Here is a 20,354-nt window from a genome sequence, read left to right on the forward strand (position 1 = left end):
AATCAGTAAAAATGGGTATGCATAGGGTATTGCAGCTCATGTGGGGTGTGTGTGTGTGTGTGTGTGTGTGTGTGTGTTTATGTACATATACTGTCATGTTTTGTAATCCCAAAATATATTAAATACAACAGTACCTCAGCAGAAGCCCAGTCCATCTTGATTCCGATATATTTGTAACTGTGAACGCCAAATCACGACCAGTTATGCCAACCATGATGTGCATTTGCGTTCCAGGCTAAGAAAGAAAAGAAGGACATTATTTTGTCTAAAAAAAGGTTTCTGAAAAAACATGGAGGCTATTTTTTATAAAGTGTTGCAAAGAATTAATAAACCATAAGATTTTTCAAAAATTATAAAATAAATATACAGTAGAGACTAATCAGAATATAATATAATGGTGGGCACAATTTCGACTTAATACCAACATTCAGATTAAGTATAGACAATATAGTAATAGTTTTACAGTAACAGTTATTTCAGATTATTTTCTTTAATCATTTAATGTGGTGAAATGTATATATTATAACTAAGGCCTATTGTACTTTGTTAAACATAGTAACATAACAGCTTCTATTTAATCAATCATTTCCCAAAGTTATCCGCCATCTTATTCATCCTAATGGGAATGAGGCCCTTCAAGGTTTACAAAAGCTATTTTTGTGGCTTGATTAATTTATTTCTACTCTGAAAGAATTTATTTTTTTTAATAATCTTTCATTCTCATTAAAATTAACTACAAATGGGACCACTACAGAAACATCCACACAATGAATATGTAACAGATTTATTGCTCAAATAAAAATGTCAAAAGATCCAACCTATGAATTTAAGCTAGACAATATTCAACATATGAATTTCTTATTCATCTTCAAGAGACTGTTTCACATATTTCTTTATTAAAATCATTAACTTGTGTACTAGATCCCTTACCTGTTGATTTCTTTAATTAGATACCACATGAAGCAATTAAAGCTTTTCTAAAAGAATAACATTCATGAAATCTCATCAGTCAGAATTTAGGCCTCAGTATAGCACAGAAATAGTGCTGGTTAAAGTTGTAAATGACTGCCTCCAGAGGTGGAAAGATCAAAAATCATGGAGGGCAGAGCAATTCTTCTATTAAATTAAAATCCAATAATCAAACCATAGTTTCACTACTGACTTTTAAAGGCTCTTACCAAATTCTGTTGTTGCCCAGGCAAGAAGAACAAGAAAAACCGCCACTTTATTATGAAAAACCATAGTTCTGGCTTTGCAGGCACTGCAAGAAAAATACAAGTTAAATAAATGTACAGATTGAATACAATTTATTAAATGTGTTAAACCACCCACAAACACTTACATGTAATCAGGAGTCTCTTCTTGCTTGATGTAAAACACTGAGGTAAGTGGTGATGCTTATATTGTGATGGAGAAAGAAACCTTCCCTTTTCCCAAGAATACATTTTCAGTTAAAAATGTGCCCGTGGCAAAACAAACAAAGTAATTCATTCTGATGAAATTCAATTTTAATTTAAATATTTATTTTTTTAATTAAACTCATGATTGAAGTGTAATTTTACAGTTCTGCTTGATACAGTAAACTCACAGGTACCTATCTATGTGAGCTGTCTTCCATTATATTAGAAAACACATCAGCAGATGCACTGCGAGGAAAAAGTTTCAAGTTAAAATTTAACTTGACTGCAAAGAGAACCTAACTAAAAACCTAACAAACAAAATTATTAATTCTACACCATTCAAATGAAAATTTCATTCATTTTTAAATTACACAGCTGCTGTCTTTTTAGAACTTACCTAAAATATAGAGCAATCCTAGGAGAAAACATATGTAACTAACATGAATACTGGAGTGTGTGATTATAGGTAATGTTCTTTCTATAGTGTTATACAGTCTTAATGGTTATAAAACTAGGAACTACTGTGCAACTCATAATATAGCTCAACATTTGTGATCATCACAGATCCAGCACCAGCTTCTCCATGCCAGAGCATTAAACACTCCAGGTGGTCCAATGTCAAAACTCCACACATTGAATTGATCGAATTGGCACTGGTACGTCCTTAGATCGTGCGGGATGTTTGTGAGTTCGCATCTACTTCTTTAAATGTCCATAATCTTCATGAGGTGTGACGTGACTGAAGCTGGCCAAACCTCAGGATGCCTCGGGATGGGGAAAGGATATTTATGTTCTCACTCGACATTGCGACATTGTTTTGCCACCTGCTGGTAAATCCATGTCACAGCATGTCGACTTTGTTTTTCTTTTTCTATATATTTTCTAATGGGTACGTTTCAGGCCAAATAAAATATAATGCTGCCTCATGCTGGTCAATACATGTTACTGGAGGTGTGACTTCGTTCTAATTTTTTTACTTTTTTTCTAAAAGATAAGCACGATAAGCGTGACACTCGCCATCTCCTGTTAGATTTGTGTAACTACATGGCATCTGAATTCAATCTTGCTTTTATTATTATTATTATTATTATTATTATTATTTAGACGATGGTTAATATTATTTAATTAAAATAAAGACAATTACAAAATAAATAAAAAAATGTTTAAGCATGAAGACCACAAAACATCAGTATCGCAGTTAAATGTCTTCACAAGATTATTATTGGGGTAGCGTTTATTGATTAGTTTGATTCCTTGCCATATCAATCCAAAAATTACATATATATATATATATATATATATATATATATATATATATATATATATATATATATATATATATATATATATATATTAGTAAAAGAAGTGTGTGTGTATATGTATGTGTATATGTATGTGTGTGTGTGTGTATATATATATATATATATATATATATATATATATATATATATATATATATATATACGTTAAATCACGTCATGCTGCCACCTGCTGGTAAAATCATGTCAAAGTCTACATAGTCGATTAATTGTCTACACGCCAAGCACGACACAATGATACCCCTTGCTGGTTAAATCGTGTCACTACAGGTGCGACTTCGCTCTTCTTTTTCTTCCTTTCTGAGATGACTATAGGGATCCTCAAATCTCGGTTTCAGTGTCTGCGTGGGCTCCGGGTTAGTCCAGAGAGGGCATGCGACATAGTGGTTTGTGTTGTGCTTCACAATATTGCCACTATAAGAGGAGAGACCACCCTCCTTGTATTGAGGAAGATGGCCCAGAGGAACACCTACAGATTTTAGAGGCCAACAGAGACGGAAGAATTTTGAGAGACAGGATCTGTCAAAATCACTTTTATTAATTTTTTGCACTGGTCTGCCAGGCAGTTTATTTCTTTATTTCCTGAAAAACAATAAAAGTAAAATTCAATAAAATGTTTTTTTTTTATATTGTCTTTTTTCACTCACTCACTCACACTCACTTTTAACATGCAACAGATTATTATTCAGACAAGTTCTCACCTTAAGGCGATGCTCCGGTAATTCAATTTCCAGTGCTGCTTTTTTAATGAGGAGTCTTTTCTCTTCCATTTGAAGCGGTATAAGGTCCATCTCCATGTCACTTTTTCTTATTTGTTTTTAAAGATGGACCTTATACAGCTCCTTTGCTGGCAACTAGGAAGGTGGAAAAATTTTAATTTACCCCAGGGGGGTATTCCAGAAAGCTTGGTTAACTTACCATTTGATAAATCATAACCTCTGGGTTGATTTACCCCAAACAGGCATACCGTGAGTATGTGGTTCCAAAACACCTGAGAAGAGTTAGTTTAATCAACTATCAACTGGTTACCCAGAGGTAATGCGCGTGCACGGTGCATTTATAAAGACATTTTCAATGGATCGCCGATTTCACGAGTCACCATGGAAACTCAAAGCGAGAAAAAGAGAGCGGTGTAGTTCACAGAGGCGGAGTTGAAGGTTTTAATGCACGCTTATGAGGAGTTTAAGCCAATAATATTAAAAAGAAGCAATACAGCTGCTTCAGCTAAAGCAAGAGAGTTGACTTGGCAAAAAATACCGGACAGAGTAAATGCGTGAGTTTATTAAATTACAAATTTGCTATTGCTCCCGTTTTATTATAATGCAAAATAATGAAGTATGACTTATACATCCTTTTGAATATGTTATATCACTATGAACGCATTTATTTTTCCTGCCATTTATTTCTTTAGTTTAAAATAATAATGTATATTTCTTATTTAATAAGCTGTAATCCTCCTGGAACCACAATAACTTTAAGCCAAGTCAAAATGAAACACAAAAACATTCTGCAAAAAGGTAATATTTGATAACACAATTACTGAACTATTATTATAACAGGATTTAGTATATTCATTCTGTCATGTAGCTAATAAAAAGAAGACTGAAGCCCGTCTAACTGGCGTGGGCCCACCACCACCTCCCCTCACCCCATCTGAGGAGCTGGCTCTGTCCCTTAGTAAAGGGCGACCAGTGTTTGCTGGCATTCCAGGGGGCAGTTCATCGCACACACCATGCACCACAAGTGATGGTGAAAAAATGGTGAAATGTAAGTTTACCTCTATGATTTGTTTTAATTTTTTGTCCTAATAAATTACTATCTCTGTCACTTAAAGGCTTTTTGAACAAGATTATTTTTCTGTAGGTTTATTTTATTTAACTGCATATGATGTATAGGCTACTGTGATCTTAGTCTGACATCTTACTCTTTTCATGTATTATTTTCTTTAATAATATTGAGAATTTAATGGGTTGTGTGTTCTTATAGATACTGATGGACGTATTGTATTATTGGACCCTCCAGAAAGAACACAGTCTGTCACAGTTGTAATTGATTTGTTGAGCTGTATAAGGTCCATCTCCAAAAACAAATAAGAAAGTGACATGGAGAGGGACCTTATACAGTTTCAAATGGAAGAGAAAAGGTTTCTCATAAAAAAAGCAGCACTTCATATTTCACTGAAGTGCTTCATAGAAACATTTCATTTTTTCATTTTCATATTTATTTCATATTTCTATATTCTTATTTTTATACCACACCATTCCGCACAAGGACACTTTACACCACACCTTACTGCACACGGACACTCATGGACAATCAAAAACCATGCCTAACTTGTTTACGGTTGTTTGTTGTTTGTTGTTTACTGTTTAACTACACACTGCCATAAACATTTTCTGCATATGTGTATGTATATATGTATATGTATATATATATATATATATATATATATATATATATATATATATATATATATATATATATATATATATATATGTATATGTATGTACATACATATACATATATATATCTTATTTATCTGCCTTCTTTTTCTTATTATATTTTTCTTTTTAATTTTATTATATTTATAATTTTTATTCTCCTTATTACCCCATTTTTATTCCCTCATGCCGGACCGTCGTTAAAAGCATTTCACTGCATGTCGTACCCTGTATGTATGTGTATGTGACAAATAAAATTTGATTTGACTTGAAATTGAATTACTGGAGCATCGCCTTAAGGTGAGAACTTGTCTGAATATTAATCTGTTGCATGTTAAAAGTGGTATGTGTGTATGTATGTGTAAAGCAATATAAATAAATATTTTTTGAATTTTACAGGAAATAAAGAAATACACTGCCTGGCAGACCAGTGCAAAAAAATTAATAAAAGTGATATTGACAGATCCTGTCTCTCAAAATCTTCCGTCTCTGTTGGCCTCTAAAATCTGTAGGTGTTCCTCTGGGCCATCTTCCTCAATACAAGGAGGGTGTCTCTCTCCTCTTATAGTGGCAATATTGTGAAGCACAACACAAGCTACTATAATGTCGCATGCCCTCTCTGGACTAACCCGGAGCCCACGCAGACTCTGAAACCAAGATTTGAGGATCCCTATAGTCATCTCCACCTTGGCCCGTGTTCGGCTGTGAGCCAGGTTAAACCATGTCTGTGGTCCAGGTTTAGGTTCAGGGTAGGGTGTCATTAAATAGGGCAGACAAGGGTATCCTCTGTCCCCCAGCTATAACCATTGTACTGTCCTGTAATGATTGAAATGTACAACACAAATATAGTAAAAAGGAAAAAAAAAACAATTGTATAAAGCAAAACATACCCTGCTGAAATGTCTGGTAAATTCTGGCATCATGCACAGATCCTGGCCATTTTGCCTCGACATTGGTAATGATTTGGGTTGCCTCACATATTACCTAGTTAGTGGAAAAAGTAATGACTTTAATGATTTTTAAGAAGGGAAAAAATTAAGTTGTTACCTGCACATTGATACTATGAATAGATTTCCTATTAACACAGTCTCCCTCATTTATTGGTGGAGCTTTAATAGGAATGTGAGTGCCATCAATGCACCCAATTACATTTGGAAACCCTGAAACAGAAAGTTATGGAAGTATGAAGTGTGTGTGCGCATAATGAATACATGTATAGATATAAATAATATGACTAAATATTAAATATATGTGTGTGCCAGACATACTGTACGAACACACAGTTGCCTTTCCCACATGCTCTGAATCGCCCACACTGTACAAAAAATGTTTTCTGTGCTAAGCGCAGAACCGCGGTTTGTCACATTTGCGATATGCGGTTTTAAAAGACGTGTTAAATAAACTAACGAATCTTTTAAGAAACGATAACGCTCTTTCAAATATTCATTAGGATATGCAAACATCAATACGCGGTGTTATAACCCTCTCCCGACGAAAAAAACCTCGTATAATTTGTGCTTCTACGTCCAAAGGATCCTAATGAAAAGGGCACGCCGAAGTTACACAGAAACATAACCTGCTCCCGAGCAGGTTATCTTCAGAGAGTCAGTTGCTATGGTTACATACATACCCAGAAAGTTACCTCCGTTTTTGGAACCGAAAGTTGAGGTTATCCACGAACTTACCCTTAAACATACCCAGGTATGTCACATAACCTGCTTTCTGGAATACCCCCCAGATCTTTAAAGGGTTTTATGTGTCTGTGCTGTTTTCTCTGTTTTTGTATTTTTCCACACCCCTTGTCTTTGCTCTGTCTCTCACTCTCTGATGCCGTAAAGGTGGAGTCAACTGTTAATTGTAATTGGTAGCTGAAAAAAAAAGGGGACCAATTAAGAGCTAGAACCTGACCAGAGGAGGCGGAACCTAAGGTTTAAAAGCAGCAACCTGAAGCCCAGGCTAGGAGAAAGACAGAGGAATTGCTAGTGTGGCAGACTGTAAGTGTGGTTAGTGCTACTGTTATACAAGCTCACTGGGTTTGAGAACAGGTAAGATTGTGTGCACTCCTACATTCCACCACAGTTGTCATTGTTTAGACACCCTAGGTTAGAGGGCATGTGCCACCCCTTGTATTCTTCTGACAGTGTAGCCTAGTGTAGTCAGCAAATTGGTTATTTTTTGTCAGTTTGTCCTTTTTCCTATGTTCTTTTCTTTGCACTGTCCATGTTCTCTGTGTGAGTGAGTCTGGTCTTCTTGTCACTACTTGTCCATTTTGCTTTTAACCACCTTTACACATGACCATTAAAAGCAGTAACCACTCTAAACTTTGGTCCTACTATTGTTATCCAAACAGCCTGCAACAACTTTACTGTTCCTACACTCCCCTAGGCCTGGAAATGTAACAAATAGAAAGGCTTGAAGTCATAAATGAAGAGACCATCTTAGGGAGCTATAGCATAATCATCATACAGCTGTGCTTCTAATCTAATCTAATGTAGCCTGATCCTATTTTATAGGAGGGTTGAATTGCTGTCTTGAATTTTAGGGTTTGTAGGTTAATTGTGAGTTTAGGTGTATTTCTCCTCAAATCCATGTAGATTTCCTCAAAGGTCCTGGATTTCCTCCCAACTTTTAAACATTCAGGTTTCAGTAAATTGTCCTTGGGCTGCTCACTGGTCAGGCACTGATGTAGGTGAGGTGGGAAGGTCAGTGGTGCAGTCAGCATTACAAATCATCTCAGGTTTTTAGTAGGGTTGAGTTCAGGGCTAACACGCTGTTAATTCTCGGGTTGAATTTAATCCTCAACTCCGAACTCCGAATGTTTCCCTGCCCAGGCCCAGCACACCTAGAATACGGCCCGCCCGGGTATCCTTTAAACCGATGCCACGGACCCTGAATGCAGTGGAAGACATGAGCCAATCCCTGGTCGAGGACGTCTCCCCTTCCACTGCCCCTGGCCTTTCAGATCTTGATTTGGAACCGCTTTGCCCCGCTCCCACATGACAATGATTCTTGGAGATTCCATCATCCAGCATTGACTCCGCGCTCCTTAAGTCAAAGGTAAGGTAAACACTCGCTGTTTTCCTGGTGCTCGTGTTCTCGATGTCTCTGCACAGGTACCCACGAACCTGAAAAAGAACTTTGGAACTGTTCTTCATGCCGGAACAAGCGACACCAGGGTGAGGCAAACAGATCTTAAAGAGGGATTTCAGAATCCTGGTGGAGACGGTATGCAGCACATTGCCCACGATGAGTGGAGTGTCAGGACCACTTACAAGCGAGGAATTGAGCAGTTTAGTAGACTTTTTTTCACTAAATGAATGGCTACTGTCTGTAGGGTGTCCAACATGCACTACACTTTGTTGATAATTAGAATTTTCTCTGGGCGTGTCCTAGGTTTTTCTGTCCTGATGGCACCACAGCAGAGTTGAAGCTACAGTTCTATCAGACAACATCTCCAGGATGTTGCATACCCTCTAACTGGTAAAACATCATGCAATTTACAATTATGATAGTGTTGTACAAAAACCAAATAGTAACAAGTAAACACACAGCCCACTTTATAGAAACCATGTCTTTTCCTTGTCTAGACCAAGGGATAAATACACAACATCCAGAAATCTTATTGCAGTTAAAACTAGAAAATGTCAAATAAGCAAACATGCAACTGTCAAAAAATCCACTGTTGGTGGCGCTATGTCCAAAATTCACAATAGGCACATCGATGCGATCGGAATCCTTGGCCGGACATACACACCACGCGTCTTCAGAATGAGACATTTTTTGCTTTAGATATTAGACACTTCCTTTTTCCCTGAATTTGCCATAAATTTGTCGGATCGCTATGGCAGCACCATTCAAAATATCAAAATTCCCTTCGCAATTTAGCAAGTGCAATGTCTAAGCATCATGTCCTCCACGTTTGATGTCAATCGCATGAATTCCCTAGGAGGAGTATTTAAAAGTTCACCGCATGCACTTTTAAAACAACCCAACATGCCCGACTTCCTGTTGGGCGGAGCTAATAGGTTTGATTGTGAAAGTTGTTCGGGTCTATGAGATCTATATGCATACCAACTCTCTTACATGTGCGTACATGTTTGCCCGATCTGTGCACCAATATTTGTTTTTGCATTACAGGCGGCGCTACAGAGCCCTACTGCCATGCCCATGTTCCAGTCTTTGACCGGTCCTAACGGCAGATGACTTTGACGTGTGTGCCAAATCTCCGGTGTTTTCGAGCATGTTAAGGCACCCAAAGTGCATGCCAAGAGCTTAAATATGCCTGAAAATGAAAGTAAAGTTTGACGTGTTGCCATGGGAACAGCGTTTGATATATCAAAAATCCCCCCGCAATTTGCCTGATTTATCTAAAGTTCTCATGTAACCCCTAAATGCAAATGATCTTGACAAAATGGCTAACATAAACCTTATCCTCACTAGCACATTAGACACCGTTGCTCACATCTCCTTTAAAAAGGAGAAAAAAACACCTGCACTATGGTATGATAGTCATACCCATGCCCTCGAGAAAGCAGTCTGTAATCTAAAAAGAAAATGGAGAGAAAATAATCTAGAGGTTTTTAGACTTGCGTATAGACTGTATACTCTGCTACAGACAGGCGCTAAATGCTGCTAGGGTTGAGCACCGGTGAAAACGCATAGAAATCAACAATCCCCAGATTCTTTTTAGACTGTGGCTAACTTGACTACAAATCAGGTATCTAAAAAAATGTATTCCCTCACAGTTTAGAAGCGCGTTACTTTTAAATTTACACATTAATATCTGAGTTACTTTTTAAAAAAAAGTAATGCGAGTTACTTCAGTTAAATTATTTTGCATAAAAAAATAAATACTGAATTAAAATTAACGTAGTCACGTAGAATCGTGCACTCATACGTGCGAGCAGCAGGAACAGAAGCTGGTCAGAAGCGGAGATGGCAAACCAGAGAATTACATTACTGTGATGGAAGTATTCTTATTATTTTGAAATAGTCGAGGAAAAGGAGAAAGGAATAACTAAGTGTAGATTGTGTTGGTGAAAAGCTCTTGTCAGCTGCAGAAAAAACCACTTAAAAAAAAAATCTGCATGCAAAGCACAGCACTACGTGTGTGTGTGTATGTGTAATGTTGAATATATGCAACATTATGCAATGTTGCATATATGGAAATAGAGACAAATATAGAAAACTTTTGCCGACTTTCCACCACTGCAGATCTGCAGATATGGACTGCTCAGAATAAGTTTTCCGTGGGAGACACATGTACGATGCCATCATTTGCTCTTTGTGGGAAGATAAACTGCCACGGTCATAATAGCGCAAACTTTTGTAAAAAGCGTTTTAGAATGTTTCAAGCTGATGATGAAGCAGAGAATGATGTGGACGAGGTCATATTTACGGAATTGCACGATGTTTTACGTGATGACAGCGAAAGGTATGTTCTTCCACATCCCCGGTGTGCAGCCCACACCCTCAACCTTATATACACGAACGATAGTTACATTTCTGACGGCGAAGGCAGATTGAAAAGCAGTGTACAGAAGAGTGCGACTGGAATGTGTTCAGCCTTGTGGTCAAAATTTAGTTTCTTATTGTTCTCAGAAGTTATTAAACATTTTAAATGTTTAAGAAATGTCTTTTGCCCCAATATAACTGATTTCTTAATGGCAATATCTATTACACCTGTTACACCTGTAAGGCGTAAAAGAGATACAAGTAATGCAAAAGTAATATAACGCATTACTTTCCATAAAAAAGTAACTAAGTTACCTAAGTTACTTTTTTGGAGAGTAACTCAATATTGTAATGCATTACTTTCAAAAGTAACGTTGCCCAACACTGTTGGTTAACAGGAAGATTCACCTGCATGCCAGTACTTCAGCTGGTGCTGCTGCAACTTTATTCTCGTAATTTTGAGTTTATTCTTATAGTGCAATGACTATTCTCATCTACTTTATATATATATATATATATATATATATATATATATATATATATATATATATATATATATATATATATATATATATAAAATTTATTATTATTTTTTTTTTATCTTTGCACTAAAATGCCATTTGTACATTATAGCCTCAAACTTGTGCTTAAAACATCTCTCATTCTGCAACACTCCTCTCCCAATTCTACAATCAGCCTTCTCATTATATTCACCGGGGTGGAAACAAGTGAAATTTCAGAGTTAATGCCCTCTTTATGGTTTTCCCAGCTAATAGTTTTTCACTGGTTTTATTTATTTAGAAGAAGTTCAACTCTTTTGGCTTCAGCCCCTGTAAAACATCCATGCATCAGTCTCCCCCTTCTAATTCCAGATCCGCCATTCAATCCATTGTCAGAGAGAGACTTGGGCAACATATGGACATCGGCGGAATCGCCAAACTCTTCAGAAATAACCCCAACAACATTAATGATCTGTGGGAAAAGCTAAGTGACCTCTGATTGCTTCAAGAACTTGGCATCACCTGCTGCAGACTGATTGAGGTGGGGGCATTAAAAGGGGTGTGCAAGGAAGTGGAAAGCAAGTGGGGCTAGTGCTAAGCTAAAGGTTAACCCTAGCTGGCCTGCTCTACCTTCCATCTTGCTTGTAAACGTCTTCTCCCTGGACAATACATTGGACTACATCAGACTCCAGCAAGCTACTCAATGTGAGTACAGATTCTGCTGTGTCTTTTGTTTTAATGGCACTGTGGCTGCGCAATTGAGAGTTCCGGATACCGTTATTCAGCTGGAGGGGCTAGCCCTGTGCGGTAAGACCCGTGGCGGACTATGTTTATCAACATGGATTGGTCTAATATCTCTGTCCTTGTTTCCACCTATTGCTCACCGCTGGTGGAGTTTGATTCAGTTGTGACCCTTATTTACCCTGGGATTTCACCACAGTTATCGTACTTGGAGTGTACATTCCTCAAAGCACTAATGCTAAGGAGGCACTCCGTGTACTCAATGGGGCCATAAGCAAACTGCAGAACACGCACCCTGACGAACTGTCACCGGAGATTTCAATCATGCAAATCTCAGGACTGTGCTCCCTAAATTTCATCAGCATGTGGACTTTGCACACACAGGGTTGCATAAACGAGCTGAATGTTTATAGAAACATCCTGGGCGTATACTGGGCAAAACTCCACCCCACCTTGGCTACTCGGCCCACATCTGTTATGCTGAGCCCAGGATACAGACCTCGTAACAGTCTTTCAAAGCCAGTTCACATGCAGGCGAGAACTTGGCCAGCAGGAGCCATCTCTTTTCTTCAGGACTGCTTTGAATGAACTGGGACATGTGTAGGGAGGTTGCTACCAATGGTGAAGTCACTGAATTGGAGTACACCTTGTTAGTGACCAGCTATGTCAAGACCATCACATCTCCAAGATAATCACCATACACTCTGACCAAAAGTTGTGGATGACCCAAAGGTGTGTGCGCTGCTAAAAAATAGAGCCTTCAGAAAAGGGTTCAAAGAACATCAAGGGTCAAACTGTCCCAAAGCGCGTGCACTGAGAATTCACGGCACTTTCCAGGACTGTGGAGACACCGGCACATGTGGCAATACATCCAGGCTATCAACTTCATCTACCCGTGACAGTGATGCATCCCTCCCAAATGTGCTAAATGACTGTTTGTTCCGTTGTTCCGTTTGCGTGGTGGCAAGAAAGAACACCCCTCCTCCCAACCACCAAGAGCCCTGTCTAACCACAGCTGAAGTAAGAAACTCCTATGCAGACTTAACCCATGGGAGTCTGCTGGACCCGACAACATTCCTGGCAGAGTGGTCAGGGAATGTGCAAAACAACTAGTGGATGTTTTAAGTCACTGCCTCAAGACAATGACCATTGTCTCTGTGCTTAAGAAGTCTACAATCTCCCTGCCTAAGGAACTTTTGTCCCATAGCACTCACCAATTGTAATGAAGTGCTTAGAGAGGCTGCTCAAGAGGCACAAAGACCCAGCTAACATCCTCACTGGGTGTTATTTGGTGTTTGATTTGCAATTTGTGTATCATCCAAACCATTCCACAGATGAAGTTAGACACGACCCACCATCTGGCCCTCAGCCACCTGGACAATAAGGACAAGTACAAATGCTATTCATCGACATTATGGACGACCCCAAACACCCCTTGTATACACTTTAACAGCTATCAGGCCCTCACATCCAGACTGTGTAAGTTTCATTCCCTCGGAATCTCTCCTTAACGCACAGAATGAAACTTAATTTACACACACTCAACTTGAAATCAACACTCAATACTCATTTAATTTCATTCAAATTCATGCTATTTCGCAGACACCCTTATCCAGAGCAACTTACAACTGAGCAGGGAAAGGGCTAAGGGCCTTGATCAAGGGCCCAGCAGTGGCAGCTTGGTGGTGTTAGGATTTGAACCTGTGACCTTATGAAAAGTCCAATGCTTTAACCACTGAACTACCACCTACACATCCATGTGTCAGCACCACCAATATTATACTATAACTATATTACAACTGTTTACATGCTATTTTGCACACCTACTTAATTGTTGCTGTTTTGCACAATTGTGCTTGTTTACTTTTTGCATATTATACTGTACACATTATTCAATAGGTATACTGGTCAGTGCTGTTTCTGTCCTACACTGCCTTGTATTGTCTTGCACTGTTTGTACTAGGTTGCACAAAATGCACTTTATGTGGTTTGGAGAACTTACTTTAGTCCTTTTAGCTCTGTGCCTGTATGTAGCTTTGTCATGTGATGTAGAAGAAACATTCTGATTTCACTTTGTACTGTATCTGTATAACACAGGCTAGTTTCATCACGATCTACTGACTCATGATGTGCAGACTGATCTATTTGGGCTCTCTCCACTGCTCATGCCCTGGTCGCCACTGAACACTGGACTTCTTTCACTCCTTAAGATAAGTGCATCCTCACTTAACTCCAATAGGCAGTGGTTCCATTGCAACATCCTGATTTTCTCCTTTGCCAATCTTTGGTTTTACACTATAAATAACTTGACATTAAATTTACATTTCTGGCATTTAGCAGATGCCCTTGTACAAAGCGAGGTACAAAAGTGCTTTGTGTTAAGTTTGTAATCTAGCATACCAGTATAGATTTATTAATTGCTGGAGACTCAAAGTTGTAGGCTGATTTTTATCTTGTTTTTAAACAAAAATAAATAAAACTTGGAAAAGATCTGAGCAGAAGTTGTGGTATCTGAGTTGAGTGTCATCAGCATAGCAGTGGTAAGGAAACCCATGTAAGGATGAGTATAGAGGGAGAAAAAGATTATCCAATTATCATGTAACTTTTGCTTTTAGTTGTAGGCTAATCCAAGTTAGTAATCCAGCATACCAGTGTATATTTTATTTATTCATTGATTAAAGCACTTTTGTATGTTGCTCTGGACAAGGTGTTTGCTAAATGCTGCAAATGTAAACTTTCAGCTTCTCCCGTTAGGGGTCGCCACAGCTGATCCTCCGCACGTTTGATTTGGCACGTTTTTACGCTGGATGCCCTTCCTAACGCAACCCTCCCCAATTTATCCGGGCTTGGGACCGGCACTAAGAGTGGCTGGGGATGGTTCCCTGACCGGGAATCGAACCCGGGTCGCAGCGGTGGGAGCACTGCGTCTTAACCACTAGACCACCAGGAGACCTAAATGCTGCAAATGTAAATGGTCAATATTTTACTTGTGATTGACAAAACTGGCACTTATTTATAGACACTTTGAACTTCAGCCGATACAACAAATTCAGTAGCCTCTCCTCATGCTCTTTTAGTGTACAGCCAAAGGCAATGGGGGTCATCAAAATAAGCAATGTCCTGGAGAAGATTCATATTTCCCACAGCTCTCTCCATTAACTGCTGAAATGTAGCTGAGGCTCCAGTAATCATGTATGATGTCCAAAACAGAGAGCCAAGGCTTCCATTCATGGAGTGGTGTATTGATAAGGAATTGTTCTGGAATTCCATGTCTGGTAGCCTATGCACATGCTAATAGCGCTGTTCTTCTTTCAGGCAATAATTACTGGTGAGGCGTAATGGCTCCTGGGTTCGGTTATGATGCCTGCAGCGAACAGGTCGTGTAAGTGAATCTGCACACCATCAATATCTGCATGTACAATGTCTAGATTGCTCCCTAAATTGTCTGCAGTCACTTAGCCAGATATTATGCTTCACACCTTTGGCACATTTTACAGTTCAAGAGAAAACATGTTGTGACATGCTGCTAATTTTGTGCTAAGCCTTTTCTCCCACTCAGCAGGGACAGGAGAATCCCCAAACTTAAGAGGATCTAACCTTTACAGAAGAGCAGGAGCATCTGGCATAAAAGTAACTGTTGTAGAAAAGACTTTAGCAATTACAGTGTCAGACAGGATGCGGATGTCTTTAGAAGTCTCATTGCACTCTGAGGTGGTTCACATAAATTTCGGAGGAAGACAGAACAGTCAGAGGAATAAACATTCCAGATGAAAGTTGACTCTTCACAGGGATTTCCACAAGAACAATTATTTTCTCAGAGGCTTCTCACACTCCACTTTGCAGACTGCATACCTTTCACTTCTCTAAGTAATAGTCAGGGCTCCTGGTCCTCTCCAATTTACATGTCTTTTAGCTGGCTCAGGAACAACTTTATTTAAAACCAGTTTTGTGGGTGATTGCAGAATACCACTGGTGAAACACAATGGTGACCTCTGTTGTATACAATAAAGCTTGACTAGGACATCAATTTAACTCCACTAAAATGTTTGATGCAGGGCACATTAACCATCTGGGAAGTAGACTTACTCCACATACTTAGTTTTGACTACTTTCGGAGGAACAATGTAAACTGCTAGCAGTAACACCGCCTCCAGCCATCCAGTTGCTTTCATTCATAGCTTTTTGGAGAGCATGAACCAACTTCTGTATTCCTTGTAAGGTGTTTTCAGGTGCTTATCACTTGGTGGCTATGTGTTCCTTCTCCCCACATGAAAAACGGAAGAAACAATCTTTGTACTTACTGGGCTTTTCTCTGTTTGACACTAGACCAAACCTAGGGTTGGTCAGAGCTGGAGGGGACTGAGTGGTGAAATTAACACTCATGAATGCTAGTTGTTGCAGTTGTTGAACTTGCTTCTTTAACACTTGTACATCAGCCCCTTCTTGGGGTTCATCTCTTTTTGCCTCATGCTTTGCCCTTAAGGCAGAAACAAACTGGTTTTGGCTCTCCCCCAAATCTTGCCCGTATCTCTTGAATCTCTGCTCGGAGTTGTCGGACCACAATGCAGTCCACTTCGTTATCATTCTTCAGTCGTTTGGGCATCACAGATGCTTTGATTTCTTTTTTTTTGGATGGCGGCTTTTGATTTTATTAAGCAATGCTAAGAAAGTGGGTGGCTGGTCTTTTCTCTCCCTCAGTCTTTACTGCAAAAACATCTGATCAGCTTTGATCACCCTTGTTTTGTTCATCATCTGGGAATTCAAGCCTCCTTTTCTCACCACTTTAGTTAAGGATATTTTGATCCTACAGTCAGACAAAGCTTTCCCAGAGAAAATGGCTTTTCACAGGGAAAAAGAAGGGGATATCCCAGACGTGACTTGTGAAGTGCCCCTTACCCTCAACTAGGCGTAGCACCAGATTCTAACCACTTGTCTCTTGAATTACTATTATTTTCTCTCCTTTTACCCTTTCTATTTACTGTAACACCAGTATGTGGATTTGCCCTCCTTCAAAATTGGTTCTTTGAAAGATAGCAGTTAACCTGTGGGAATAACCTCAATCAACACAAAGGTGAATTTAAGCAAATTAACAATTGGAATTAATCATAAAAATAACAGAATGCAACGGGTCCCAGTTACGCTTAGTCACACCCCCCAATAAATTAGATGCAGTAATTGTGATAAAGCGGTCAGGCAGAATGCTCTTTTACTTTCAGTCATGGAAATCTTCGTATAGCAGCAAGCTCAGAAAAAACAGATTTCTGTAGTCTAGTAGTATTACTACTAGATGGCGGCACGGCAGTAGCACGCGGCGGCCTCTCTGGATCCAAAAATTGTTTTTCCGTATTTAGCCTGACTTTTCATAATTCATGGACACCAGAGACATCTGTGTTCATGTATACAACCACCAGACACTGTTACGGTAAAGGAATTACGCAACCACTAATCTGCATGGTCTTTTTCTTTTTTCGGTTTCTCTCATTAGGGGTTGCCACGGTGGATCATCCGTCTCCATATTCCTCTGTCCTCTACATCTGTGTCTTTCAAACCAACAACCTGCATGTCTTTTCCTCTTTCCTGGTGGCTTTTACCACTTTATCTAACTCACTCCAGAACATTTCCTTCTCCTCCACCTCACAACCCACTTGTGTAGCATAGGCACTGATAACATTATCATCTTTACGTTAATCACCCTAGAAAACAATTTTTACCTCCACTACACTCTTACTTCGCCCCTACATTTCTCTTTCCATCCACACCATCATAAAATAGTTTAAACACCCCTTCAATGTTCCTGGGCTTACTCGCTTTCCACTTGGTCTCCTGAACACACAACATATCTACCTTTCTCCTTTCCATCATATTAGCTAAAGTTCTCCCTTTCCCAGTCATAGTACAAACCCTAACCTCCACTCTCCTCTACTTCTCCTTTCCATGCTGTCTCTGTAGATGCCTTCCTCCTCTCCTTCTGACAACAGTAGCCCAATTTCCAGCCCAGTTACCCTATTGGCTAACAATACCTGTGGCGGTCATTCATTACCCGGGCTTCAACCTATCCGGTATGAATTTCTGATTTGTGATCCACATATTTGAACAACACTATACAGCTCAATTAACTCGGATAACTGAGTGTGTTAAGGAAATAAGAGATTGGATGACCCATAACTTTCTACTTTTAAATTCCGATAAGACTGAGATTTTGCTCATCGGCCCAAAAACTAGTATACAGAAGCTCCAGCATCTCAACCTGCGTTTAGACGGATGTTCTGTAACCACTAGTTCAACGGTAAAAGACCTGGGAGTTATTTTAGACAGCAACTTTTCTTTCAAATATCATATCAGCCAAGTTACAAAAACAGTCTTCTTTCACCTTAGAAATATTTCTAAGTTAAGAAACATGTTGTCTATATCTGATGCAGAGAAGCTCGTCCATGTGTTTATGACCTCCAGAATAGACTACTGTAATGCATTACTAGGTGGATGTCCTGCGTCATTAATAAACAAGCTTCAGTTAGTCCAGAATGCAGCAGCCAGAGTTCTTACAAGGTCAAGAAAATATGATCACATAACCCCGATCTTATCGTCCCTACATTGGCTTCCTGTTAAGTTTCGAATAGACTACAAACTATTACTTCTCACTTATAAAGCACTAAATGGTTTGGCTCCCATGTATCTATCCAGTCTTTTAACTCGCTACAATCCACCACGCTCCCTAAGATCTCAAAACTCTGGGCTTCTAGTAGTTCGTAGAATAGCAAAGTCCACTAAAGGCGGTAGAGCATTTTCACATTTAGCTCCTAAACTCTGGAATAGACTTCCTGACAGTGTTAGGGGCTCAGACACACTCACCCAGTTTAAGTGTAGATTAAAAACATACCTTTTTGCAAAGCCTATACATAACACACATCACATCATAACCTTGTGCTCCAGAACATCTGATCACATGCACATTATCAACTTGTGCTGTTAATATCATGAACAGCAGCTACGCTAATCTCTCTCCATTTCTTCTCTTTCTCTCCCCATCCCGAGACACACTGAGGTTTAGCCAGCTCCAGTCACCTCCCACCATCTTGATGATTACGGACCTCTGAAGAAGTAGATGCCGAACTCGCAAACATCCCGAACCATCTAGAGACGTGCCATTTGGATCCCGCTACATGTGTGGAGTTTGACATTGGACCTCCTGGAGTGTTTAAAGGCTCTGGCATGGAGAAGCTGGTGATGATCACAAATGCTGAGCTTATAAAACTAGGAGCTACTAACCATATAGACTGTATAAGGCTGCAGAAAGAACATCACTTATAATCTTATACTCCTGTACTCATGTTAGTTCTCACTCTCCAGTGTTCTGTATTGTTGAAAGATTTATGATCAAACTCTTGATGTCACCCAAATAAGGATGGGTTCCCCTTTTGAGTCTGGTTCCTCTCAAGGTTTCTTCCTCATAACATCTAAGGGAGTTTTTCCTTGCCACAGTCGCCACGGCTTGCTCATCAGGGACAAATTCACACCATTCACCTTGACTGTTGATTTGTGTAAAGCTGCTTTGAGACAATGTCTGTTGTGAAAAGCGCTATACAAATAAACCTGACTTGACTTGACTCGATAGATAGATAGATAGATAGATAGATAGATAGATAGATAGATAGATAGATAGATAGATAGATAGATAGATAGATAGATAGATAGATAGATAGATAGATAGAAAATTAAAAAAATAAATGTCTGTCTCGCTCTCATTATTTATTTATTTATATATATATATATATATATATATATATATATATATATATATATATATATATATATATATACACAGTGCCCTTCACAATTATTGGCACCCCTGTTTAAGATGTGGTCGTGGACTTCTAAAAATTCTCCTTTTTTTTAAAACAACATAGAACCCAAATCCAAAAAAAGAGAAAAATCCAACCTTTTATTTAAGTACATTACTTTGGTGGTAAAAAAATCTTGAAATCATGTGTGCCACAATTATTGGCACCCCTGATGTTAATACTTTGTACAACCTCCTTTTGCCAACAAGACAGCACTTAATCTCCTCCTATAACATTTCACAAGATTGGAGAACACAGAGAGAGGATTTTGACCATTCTTCTTTGCACAATCTTTCTAGATCATCCAGTGTCCTGGGTCCTCTTATGCACTCTTCTCTTTAGCTCGCCCCACAGGTTTTCGATTGGGTTGAGGTCTGGGGACTGAGATGGCCATGGGAGGACCTTGAGTTTGTGACTGCTGAACCACTTTTGTGTAGATTTTGCCACATGTTTTGGATCATTATCCTGCTGAAAGACCCAATGACGACCCATCTTCAGCTTTCTGGCAGAAGCCATCAGGTTTTTATTTAAAATATCCTGGTACTTCAAAGCGTTCATAATGCCATGCACCCTAACAAGGTTCCCAGGGCCTTTGGAAGAGAAACAGGCCCACAGCATCACAGATCCTCCACCATACTTCACGGTGGGCATGAGGTGCTTT

General features: G+C 39.0%; 3 long non-coding RNA genes and 1 other non-coding gene across 6 annotated transcripts in view; 2 read left to right on the forward strand and 2 right to left on the reverse strand.

Moving 5' to 3' along the window:
- LOC124387824 overlaps positions 1 to 1,382 on the reverse strand; it is a 1,864-nt gene extending 482 nt beyond the window's left edge. Inside the window, exons 1-3 of the long non-coding RNA XR_006926229.1 lie at positions 1,343 to 1,382; positions 1,179 to 1,261; positions 135 to 235 (exon numbers count right to left, since the gene is read on the reverse strand). This is a non-coding gene — a long non-coding RNA (uncharacterized LOC124387824). The remainder of the gene's footprint in view (positions 1 to 134; positions 236 to 1,178; positions 1,262 to 1,342) is intronic.
- LOC124387828 overlaps positions 1 to 14,574 on the forward strand; it is a 20,121-nt gene extending 5,547 nt beyond the window's left edge. Inside the window, exons 1-6 of one of the 2 annotated variants that reach the window (XR_006926235.1) lie at positions 7,131 to 7,205; positions 7,992 to 8,449; positions 8,531 to 8,640; positions 9,298 to 9,370; positions 11,487 to 13,334; positions 13,953 to 14,574. This is a non-coding gene — a long non-coding RNA (uncharacterized LOC124387828). Of the gene's footprint in view, positions 1 to 7,130; positions 7,206 to 7,991; positions 8,450 to 8,530; positions 8,641 to 9,297; positions 9,371 to 11,486; positions 13,335 to 13,952 lie in introns of those variants that run through there. The other variant, XR_006926234.1, reaches the window with a different exon arrangement.
- LOC124387831 lies at positions 14,572 to 18,913 on the forward strand. Of its 2 annotated transcripts, XR_006926239.1 has the most exons (4): positions 14,572 to 14,584; positions 15,171 to 15,232; positions 17,805 to 17,914; positions 18,888 to 18,913. It is a non-coding gene; the product is annotated as an uncharacterized LOC124387831 (long non-coding RNA). The 2 variants fall into 2 exon arrangements; XR_006926238.1 differs by lacking the exon at positions 14,572 to 14,584 and having other exon boundaries at positions 14,779 to 15,237; positions 17,341 to 17,914.
- Positions 14,734 to 14,806, reverse strand: trnag-ccc. Its single transcript has one exon. It is a non-coding gene; the product is annotated as a tRNA-Gly (tRNA).
- Positions 18,914 to 20,354: the final 1,441 nt, after the last annotated feature.

This window comes from Silurus meridionalis, chromosome 6 (genome assembly GCF_014805685.1).
Source record: "Silurus meridionalis isolate SWU-2019-XX chromosome 6, ASM1480568v1, whole genome shotgun sequence".
NCBI classification, from domain to species: domain Eukaryota; kingdom Metazoa; phylum Chordata; class Actinopteri; order Siluriformes; family Siluridae; genus Silurus; species Silurus meridionalis.